This window comes from Salvelinus sp. IW2-2015, unplaced genomic scaffold, assembly GCF_002910315.2.
Source record: "Salvelinus sp. IW2-2015 unplaced genomic scaffold, ASM291031v2 Un_scaffold1198, whole genome shotgun sequence".
In the NCBI taxonomy this organism is placed as follows: Eukaryota; Metazoa; Chordata; class Actinopteri; order Salmoniformes; family Salmonidae; genus Salvelinus; species Salvelinus sp. IW2-2015.
In genome coordinates this window covers 193,260-202,423 of record NW_019942773.1, presented here as the reverse complement: position 1 = coordinate 202,423, position 9,164 = coordinate 193,260, and the positions used below count along the sequence as shown (strand labels likewise).

The 9,164-nt window shown below is 41.8% G+C and overlaps 1 pseudogene; it reads right to left on the bottom strand.

The window, feature by feature from the left end:
• Positions 1-5,365: 5,365 nt before the first annotated feature.
• The window catches only part of LOC139024217 (maltase-glucoamylase-like), a 35,575-nt pseudogene continuing 31,776 nt past the window's right edge, over positions 5,366-9,164 (bottom strand).

The following is a 9,164-nucleotide window of genomic DNA, read 5'->3' as shown; positions in this document are numbered from 1 at the left end:
TCACCCTACATTTGGGCAAATCGTGAAGGAGATATTTACATTCACATTACATTTTTCTGCAATAATATCGTCAAATCTGTGTAATTGGACTTTGATTTAGCTTTTCCAGTATTAGTAGCCATATTATAAGTTCAAAATTTGCAAAACACATAGTTGTCATAACTTCATAACTCTCCATATTCTTACATTTATGTCCAAAGGGAAAAGGCTAGCTGTCGCACAAGGTTAGCAGCAACATTTTGTGACAGATACAGGGTTTTCACATACTCCAGTAAAGCCCAGCTCATTGGCTATCTAGCTAGCTTTGCTTGACCCCGATTGGTGCTTATTTGACAAAGTTAGAGTCAGTCAAGTGAAGACCGTTCGTGTCATCGACGTGCCATGAAGGCGTCGCTCTCTGACCAAATATGGTGTCCTACAGGATATACTACACCCCTAATGATATAGTGAAGTCTGGTTACGTTCTAGGATCTCTGAGGAATAAATATGAATGTGATTTGATTGTTTGAAACAACGTTTAGGGTTAGATTTTCACATATTCCTTGATGATGACCACCAATCAGAGACCACTGTGATCACACACCAAATGATGACCACCAATCAGAGACCACTGTGATGACACAGCAAAAAATGACCAGTAATCATATTACATTACTGAGTTTGGGTTATCCGAAAGTTATGTTATTTATAACAATTGGACAGGTAATGAGTGACTAAATGGATTACATTTAGAAAGTAACATACCCAACCCTGTGTGTGTGTCTGTGTTTGTCAGGCAGAGGAATGGCTTGTGGGTATTCGGTAAGACAAGGTGTTATTGGGCTGTCAGCATGGTGGCAAAGCTTACAGATGACAGGGTGGTGAATGGAGAGAGAGAGGGAGTGAGAGAGAGAGAGAGAGAGAGAGAGAGAGCAGAGAGCAATAAAGAGAAGATAGAGAGAGAGCAGAGAGAGAGAGCAGAGAGAGAGAGCAGAGCAGAGAGAGAGCATATAGAGAGTGAGAGAGAGAGAGCAGAGAGAATGACGGGTGATGGAGATATGAAAGAGAGAGAGAGAGAAGCCAAAGGAATAGTATAATCTCTGTGTGCCATCTCTTTTTATTTCTGATGACATATATAAGCTTACAGTTTCAGACAAAGCCTGAGAGTCCAACAACTTCTGATAGTAGGTGACAGCTTAACAGGCTTTCAGTTCCCTGGTGCTTCTCCCTCTGTCTTTGACCAGATATCAAAAATATAAGAAGAAGTACATGTGTCATAGTGAATGGCAACCAGAGACATTCAAACAAAACAACTGGAGCCTGATGCCGAGTTAACCCAAGGTTGGTATCACACTGAAACTGTGACCAATGGACGACAGATCTCTGTTGGGAAAAGAAGGCAAAGGGATACAATGTTATCTGCTACACTAAAATGTTATCTGCTAGTTCATCTGGCCAAAGATCTATAAAACATCAAATCAGGATTTATACAAAGAGAATATTTTGAAATGATGAAAGACAGATGAAAAATTGGCCTCCCCTGCTGGAGTAGATCACAAAGCTTTCAGGGCAGCCAAGGCTGTGAATCTTTGGGGGATTCTCATTTGGGTAAAAAGTCTGTCCTTTCCTTGACTCTTTCCTCCTCCTCTCTTCCGTGACACGGAAACTGAGTGGTTGAGTGGTCACTCATTAGAAGGATGAACGGAGTATGTTCAACTCCTCGTTTGCCTACTTCAGCAGAGGATGCACAACAATATACTTTCAGCTTCTAGTCTGGAAGTGTTTTAAAATCTGCCAAACCACCTTTGAATCAGCTGCTGTTTTCTGAAAGGAGAAAAACATACAAACGATTAAAAACGGTACGCTACATAATCCTAATGAGTAAAAAACAAGTTGTACATATTTACTGTGCCTTTAAAAAGTTTTCAACACCCCTTGACTTATTTCACATTTAGTTGTGAATTTAAAACGGATTAATCTGAGATTGTTTGTTACTGGCCTACACACAATACACCATCATGTCAAAATTGAAATCTTTTTTTTTTATGAATTAAAAACGAAAATCTGAAAGGTCTTCGGTCAATAAATACTCAACCCTTTTCTTATGGCCTACATAACTTTCGGGGTATAAATTAGCTTTTGAATGTATTAAATTTAACTAGGCAAGTCAGTTAAGAACACATTCTTATTTACGATGACGGCCTACACCGGCCCAACCCGTGCAACGCTGGGCGAATTGTGACCCAATTGTGCCACCCTATGGGACTCCCAAACACGGCTGGATGTGATACAGTCTGGGTTCAAACCAGGGACTGTAGTGATGCAGTGATGCAGTGCCTTAGACCACTGCGCCACTCGGGAGACCAATATTTTTCACCCAATGTTTGCTGGTCTTATGGACCCGCAACATTATTGGGTTTTTAAAACAATACATCCATAACAATTTACAGTAGAGTATTTTATGGAAATGATTAATGAGCCCCATTGAAGACAAGTTAAAGCCGGTCTACACACCACATGAGTACATGTGAGGGAGAGGTAGAGAGAGAGCGAGCGAGAGGGAGAGCGTGAGAGCGTGAGAGAGATGGAGAGAGAGAGAGGGAGAGCACAGACACACACACACACACACAATATATATACAGTGTGGAAAATAGATAAGAGAACACCACTCAGACTCACGTGAAAGCTTTGATGACATCACAGTGTTTTCATTCTACAGTAATTTTTATTTATTTACATTCTAACAGTTTATTATTTTCCCCACCAACTGTCACTCATTCATCTCAATAACACAGACAAGTTGTTACTCCAGATCAATGGCCTGACGATGACACATCTCAATAACACAGACAAGTTGTTCCTTAAGATCAAACGCTTGACGGTAAGGTTTAAGAGGAAGCATATTGATTCATCTCAGATTGGATCAAGGTGGATGATCTCTAGTGAAGAATGCCCAGTATGCTTCAGCAGAGAAAGGACATTTGAATGTAAAGCATAGTCAGAGGTCTCCCTTCTGTTTGCGTGTGTGTGTGTGTGTGTGTGTGTGTGTGTGTGTGTGTGTGTGTGTGTGTGTGTGTGTGTGTGTGTACAAACAACCGGCCAGATAAAGCAGTGTTCCCCAAAACACTGGGTGGTGCCTGGTGTTCCAGACAGTGCTGCTAATTGAATAGGTGTTCCAGATAGTGCTGCTAATTGAATAGGTGTTCCAGACAGTGCTGCTAATTGAATAGGTGTTCCAGACAGTGCTGCTAATTGAATAGGTGTTCCAGACAGTGCTGCTATTGAATAGGTGTTCCAGACAGTGCTGCTAATTGAATAGGTGTTCCTGAAGTGCTGCTAATTCAATAGGTGTTCCAGACAGTGCTGCTAATTGAATAGGTGTTCCAGATAGTGCTGCTAATTGAATAGGTGTTCCAGACAGTGTGCTAATTGAATAGGTGTTCCGATAGTGCTGCTAATTGAATAGGTGTTCCAGACAGTGCTGCTAATTGAATAGGTGTTCCTGACAGTGCTGCTAATTCAATAGGTGTTCCAGATAGTGCTGCTAATTGAATAGGTGTTCCAGACAGTGCTGCTAATTGAATAAGTGTTCCAGACAGTGCTGCTAATTGAATAGGTGTTCCAGACAGTGCTGCTAATTGAATAGGTGTTCCAGACAGTGCTGCTAATTGAATAGGTGTTCCTGACAGTGCTGCTAATTGAATAGGTGTTCCAGACAGTGTTGCTAATTGAATAGGTGTTCCAGACAGTGCTGCTAATTGAATAGGTGTTCCGACAGTGCTGCTAATTGAATAGGTGTTCCAGACAGTGCTGCTAATTGAATAGGTGTTCCAGACAGTGCTGCTAATTGAATAGGTGTTCCTGACAGTGCTGCTAATTGAATAGGTGTTCAGACAGTGCTGCTAATTGAATAGGTGTTCCTGACAGTGCTGCTAATTGAAAAGTTGTTCTGACTGTGCTCTTCTCTTGTAAATAACCCAAACATTATCCTCCCACACAGACACACACCACACGCCGTCTGTACACACACACACACACAACACACACCACACCACACACACACACACACACACACAACACCACACACACACACACACACACACACACACACACACACACACACACACACACGCACACACGCCATCTGGACAGACACACACCACACACACACACACACACACACTCGCACCACACGCCGTCTGTACACACACACACACACACACACACACACACACACACACACCACACACACACGCGCCATCTAGACAAACAGACAAACAACAGACAGACAGACAGACAGACAGACAGACAGACAGACACAGACAGACAGACAGAAGACAGACAGACAGACAGACAGACAGACAGACAGACAGACAGACAGACAGACAGACAGACAGACGACAGACAGACAGACAGACGACAGACAGACAGACAGACAGACAGACAGACAGACAGACAGACCATTATATTATTCCAACAGTCTCACTGTAGAATTAGAAGTTTATTCAGGTTTACTCCAAATGTCAAATTTTGAAATGGCTCCAAACGTAAAATGTAGAAAGTTAACCGTTAAGGTTTAGGATACAGTTAAAATATTATGTTTTGGCACTCATTCGGGATGGTCAAGGTCAGGGTTAGGATTTTGAATAGTGTTAACACATAGCAATTTAAAACAAGTGCTGTTCGCTGGGATTCAACGTTAAACCTTCTGATTCAGAGTCAAGGGATTACGACCATCCACAACACCCTAGCAAAACCCTAACCTACTTAGAAGTACTAACTGTTCTCCTGGGGGCCAATTGTGAAGGCATTTCCTAATGTCCTCAGGACATGGATAGACGTCCAATCACTCTTGACCGATCTGCCTGAATATTCGTCAGTGTCTCGCAGTCAGTGTGTCACGTTGACAAAACCCCTTCCTCTCAACCACCCCTCCAAACACATAGACCCACATAGGTCCCAGTGGCAAAATATATATTATTATGTTTACAGCAGAATGAATAATTGATTATTGTATCGTTATATGGGAGTTTAATGATGTGTGATGCTCAGGTAGATGGCTCGCTGCAGTTGAGAACAATAATTAGGGTCTAATTCCATTCCTAATACACACACACACACACACTGCATCCTTCCCTAATTAGCGTTACACTCCGACACTGAAAAGGTGCAGCCCTTAGTTCCACTCCAGCAGATGGTGTAAATGACACAGATCTCAATGGTGTATAATGCCTTCTGACCCCTCCAGTTTCATGGTAAAATGAACACATTCAAAATAAGATTTATTTTATTATAAAAAAAACACATTTCAGTTTAGTTGATTTATGTTACACATAACTGACAATTATATGAGACATTCAAACAGAAAATTGTGAATTGTGATAATTTAAATAACACCTTCTCTGGCAGTGCAATGTTTATGTGAATCTGATGAGATGTTGGTTTTCCACATGAGCGTGAAGCCCTGGTCCACGCAGACTGATAAGGCAGTGGCATCAGCAATCAGCTCCTAGAAGAAAACACACTATCATTCCAAACTCATCTCTCATCACCACACTGATGATCACATACAATGCATTGCATGGATGATTTAGTACACACACACACACACACACACACACACACACACACACACACACACACACACACACACACACAGCACACACACACACACACACACACGGATGTAACACACACACACACACCAGTCTGCGTACGCATGTAACACACACACACAGTAATGTACAGCACACATACAACATGTAAACACAACACATGGACATGTACACACACACACACACACACACACACACACACCACACACACCACACACACACACCAACAACACACACACACCACACACAACACACATCAACCGGCATGTTAACCACACGGCATGTAAACACACACACGGCATGTAAACACACACACGGCATGTAAACACACACACGGCATGTAAACACACACACGGCGTGTAAACACACACACGGCATGTAAACACACACACACACGACATGATCAGAACTCTGAGAACTCACAGGACATACTAACAAAATAGTAATTTTCACCACTCTTGTTTGGGGAAAGCAAATGTGAAAATGGGTAGATAGTAGAGACGCAAACCCTTTAGATATAATATGTATCATGGTGATTACAGACTATGATTATAGTTCCATGCAATCTGAGCTTCAAACCTGCAGATTCCACAGAAAAATATAATTCACTATGATTAGAGTTTCCCTGCAAAATGGCACCGCACACATACATAGGAGTGTGTGTGTGTGTGTACGTGTGTGTGTGTGCATGTGTGTGTAGCAGTGGCAACCTAACACTAACATTGTAAAGAGATATGGAACAGCCTGTTATTTGAACTTGTTATCCAGTGTAAAAACACTAAAGGAGATGAATGGATGGGCTGCTGCTGCAAATACCATTTATTCAAATACATGACTACTGCATCTCTCTGAGTCTGTGCCTGTCAGTCTCTTATGTTCCCTCTCAAATTATTATTTATGGAGTGTGTCGCTATCGGTTACAAGGTGTTGATAGTCGGAGTGAATACAATATACCTCCAAATAAAGACTCTTTATCACAGGGTAAATGAGGATACAGACAAAATGTCATCTTCCAAACGTGTCCTCTAACCATCCGTTCCTTCTGCCCTCGGTGATCGTCTTACTACTGCCATCCATCTCCTCTGCTGTTGATTAGTATTGTCTTACACTTCCTGTACTCTCTGGGCAACTTCCTCTGGCTGCTCCTCCTGCTCGTAGCTCATGTTTATGACAAAGGAACCACAAGGTGACCTCCCTGYTTACAGCTATTAGATGATGAGTCATGGCAGACATCTTGTTCTGGCAGATGATCACCCATCCGCTAGCAGACACTGTGGAGAGGTGAAGAGGGATGGGTCCAATTCTAAGCCTACAGTCTAGTCACTGCTGTAAGACAGCCAGCGGCACAATGTGCTTGGCCCAAAGTCAAAGACTAACTGGGGTAGAGTAGAACCTCTGAATAGACATGCTCTTCTTTATCAGCTCTGCATCTTTACAATTATTTTTCAACTGTCTTATACAGACAATCACGCCCTTACAAGAGGAAAGCCCCCCAAACAATTCAAAGACTCCAGTCACCCAAGTCATAGACTGTTCTCTCTGTTACCGCACGGCAAACGGTACCAGAGCGCCAAGTCTAGGACCAAAAGGCTCCTTAACAGCTTCTACCCCCAAGCCATAAGACTGCTGAACAATTAATTAAATGGCCACCCGGACTAGTTACATTGACACCCCCCCTTGTTTTTACACTGCTCCAACTCGCTGTTTATGATCTATTCATAGTCACTTTACAAATTACCTCAACTAACCTGTACCCCCGCACATTGACTCGGTACAGAGACGCCCTGTATATAGCCTCGTTATTGTTAAGTAATTTTCTTGTGGTACTTTTTTTTGTTTAATTTATCTAGTAAAAAATGTCTTAACTATACCCTTGAAGTGCATTTTTGGTTAAGTGCTTTTAATTAAGTAAGCATTCTCACGGTAAGGTAACATTGTATTCGGTGCATTTTATTTTATCCTTACCCATGTCTACTGAAAATAATGTTTGTTTGTTCTGAGTGTGTTGTGTTGTGGTGGGGTTTGGTATGTTTTGGAGTGGTGTGTTTTGGTGTGATGTGGTGTGTTTTGGTGTGCTGAGGTATGTTTTGGAGTGGTGTGTTTTCATGAGTGTGGTGTATTTGGTGTGGGGTGGTGTGTTTTTGTGTGGTGTTTTGTGGTTTATTTTGGAGTGGTGTGTTGTGGTGTGTTTTGGTGTGATGTGTTTTGGTGTGATGTGTTTTGGTCTGGTGTGATGTGTTTTATGTGTGTTGTGGTGTGTCTTGGTGTGTCTTGGTGTGGTGTTTCGGTGCGGTGTGTTTTGGTGTTGTGTGGTGTATGTCTCACCTCAGTGGTGGTGTGGATTTGTGGTGATCTTGTTCTCTGTTTCTAAGCCATCTCGTATTGTCACTTTTGTGATTGGAACGCTCCCGGCCCCTTCACCACACTTCCTTTACACCTTCACCTTCACCACACCTCCCCCACACCTTCACTACACCTCCCCCACACATTCACTACACCCAGGTTCAGCCTCCCCCATGGCTTTACCACACCTCCACTGCAACTTCACCACACCTCCCCCATGCCTTCACCACACCTCCCCCACACCTTCACCACACCTTCACCACACCTCCCCCAAAAAAGAGAGCACTTGATAGTAACATGTAACAACAGTATAATCATGATGATTGATAGTAAATGTAAACAGTATATCATGATGATGGACAGTAAATGTAAACAGTGTATCATGAGGCATTGATAGTAAATGTAAACAGTGTATCATGATGATTGATAGACATGTAAACAGTATATCATGATGATTGATAGTAAATGTAAACAGTGTATCATGAGCATTGATAGTAAATGTAAACAGTGTATCATGATGATTGATAGTAAATGTAAACAGTATATCATGATGATTGATAGTAAAAGTAAACAGTAATATCATGAATGATTATAGACATGTAAACAGTATATCAATGATGATTGATAGTAAATGTAAACAGTATATCATGATGATTGAACAGTAAATGTAAACATTATATCATGATGATTGATAGACATGTAAACAGTATATCTGTCACGTTCCCCTGACCTGTTTTCCCTTGTTTTTGTATGTGTTTAGTTGGTCAGGGCGTGAGTTGGGGTGGGCATTCTATGTTATGTGTTTCTATGTTGGGTTAAATGTGTTGCCTGATATGGTTTTCAATTAGGGGCAGGTTGTTTGACGTTTCCTCTGATTGAGAACCATATTAAGGTAGGCTGTTCTCACTGTTTGTTTGTGGGTGATTGTTCCTGTGTCTGGTGGCACCACACGGGACTGTTTCGTGTTCGTGTCGTTTCGTGCTTGTTCCTGTTCTTCGTGTTTATATTTGTAAATTCTCAGTTCAGGTCTGTCTACGTCGTTTGTTATTTTGTAATCATTTCAAGTGTTCTTCGTGTTCGTCTTGTTTAAATACATTTCGTTATGTCTGCATACAACGCTGCGTTTTGGTCCGATCCCTACTCCTCCTCTTCAGACGAAGAGGGAGGAAGAGCAACCGTTACAGATATCATGATGATTGACAGTAAATTAAATATTATATCATGATG